Here is a 1,593-nt window from a genome sequence, read left to right as displayed (position 1 = left end):
GAGGAGGATGGAGAGGAGGACAGTGAGGAGGATGGAGAGGAGGATGGAGAGGAGAACAGTGAGGAGGACAGTGAGGAGGATGGAGAAAGGCAGAGGGGGCAGTCAGGGGCAGGCAGAATGAAAAGGGACAACAGGGCAGCTGGAGGAAGTCAGACCTCAAAGAGGGAAACTAGGGCTCTAAGACAAACAGGAGGAGGGATGAGGAAAGAAGAAAACAAAGAGATGCAAGCCAGGGAAGAGGGGGCTAGGCCTCTGCCAGGAGGGTAGTCCTAGAAGAAGCTGCCTGCACCCCCCTGCCTCTCCTTTACCCTCCCACATTGGATGGAGCCTGGGGAAACCTGGAATTGATCCCAATGATCAGCCTTCTTCTACTTGAGTCTGGGAGTCAGTGAGGGAAGACAGCAGGATCCAGCCTGGATGACCCCCAACCCCCGGCTATTGTTCACACTGCTTTCCACAGTGAGACTTAGCCCTGAAATCAATCTCCATGTTGGGGCTCAGCAGTCTCTGCGGTTCATAGGGACCACCAGGGGCCTCACTATCCTCATCCCCAGATGCTTTCTGTGAACTCCGCAGGGATGGAGAGTTCTTAAGTCCCCTTTTCAGTCTCTAAAACAGGGCGCAGGGCCTGTGGTGGACTGGTGGTAACCCATGCTCAGGAAGTATGCGTGAGTAGGGAAAAAAAGCTACTTTAGTTCCTCCCAAGTCTGAAATATAAAGACTTGAGTCCAGATGGCCGCAGGAAGGGCAGACACTGGTTGTTGTGACAGGCGCTTCAGCTCAGTTTCACCCCTGGCTATGGACTGGGACATCAGGAAGGAGTGGGAGGCAGATCCCTTAAGGTGCTGAGACAAGAATCCAGGCCAGCTTGATGTCACATGGCTTCCTTCACTGGGAATGGGTGGGTGAAGGTAGCTTCAGGAATATAGATGGGACTTAGGTTCAAAGGGAGAGTCTGAACCTGGTCAGCCCAGGTTCAAGGGTGCCTCTGACAGGTCATACTTGGTTTAATACTGACATCCGAGTTGGCCTGGGCCCCAGATGAGCTCAGTCACCCAGCATGGCTCCCATGAATAGCATTCCCTCGTCCAGGGACTCTGACACTGAAGTCCTTCTTCTTGCTTCTCCTGTATTGGTGACCCAGGGCTCTTGGTGGGGAGAAGCCCCTCCCTGCTTTTTCCCTCTCCATCTCAGCTGCCCCATTCTCTCATTAGAAGCTCCCCCGCCCTCAGATTGGGTAAGTCTCTGGTTACAGCTTTTCATTCCCCACAGAAGGCCCAGTCTGGTTGGTGGTAGAAGCCAGGTGGAGGTTTGTTGATGGAGATGGGGAGCCATGGGGGTCCCTGGGCATCTTTGTATTATCATTGGCTCCCCCACTGCAGAGACAATGTACAGCAGCCACACGGGGTTTCTGTCACTCACATACACAGAAGAGACATCTCCCATGGATACTCTTGTCTACATCTGTGCATAAGAAACCCAGAGAATTCCACACCTCAGGCCTCCCCTCTCCTCTCTCACTCATACACCCCCTACCCACCCCCCTCCGAGAAAACACGCCATGTGTGAATACACTGTATACAGCAGGGCAAA

The sequence above is a fragment of the Mastomys coucha genome, unplaced genomic scaffold, assembly GCF_008632895.1.
Source record: "Mastomys coucha isolate ucsf_1 unplaced genomic scaffold, UCSF_Mcou_1 pScaffold22, whole genome shotgun sequence".
In the NCBI taxonomy this organism is placed as follows: domain Eukaryota; kingdom Metazoa; phylum Chordata; class Mammalia; order Rodentia; family Muridae; genus Mastomys; species Mastomys coucha.
The sequence above is the reverse complement of the archived record's forward strand: the minus strand, read 5'-3'. Positions refer to the sequence as shown.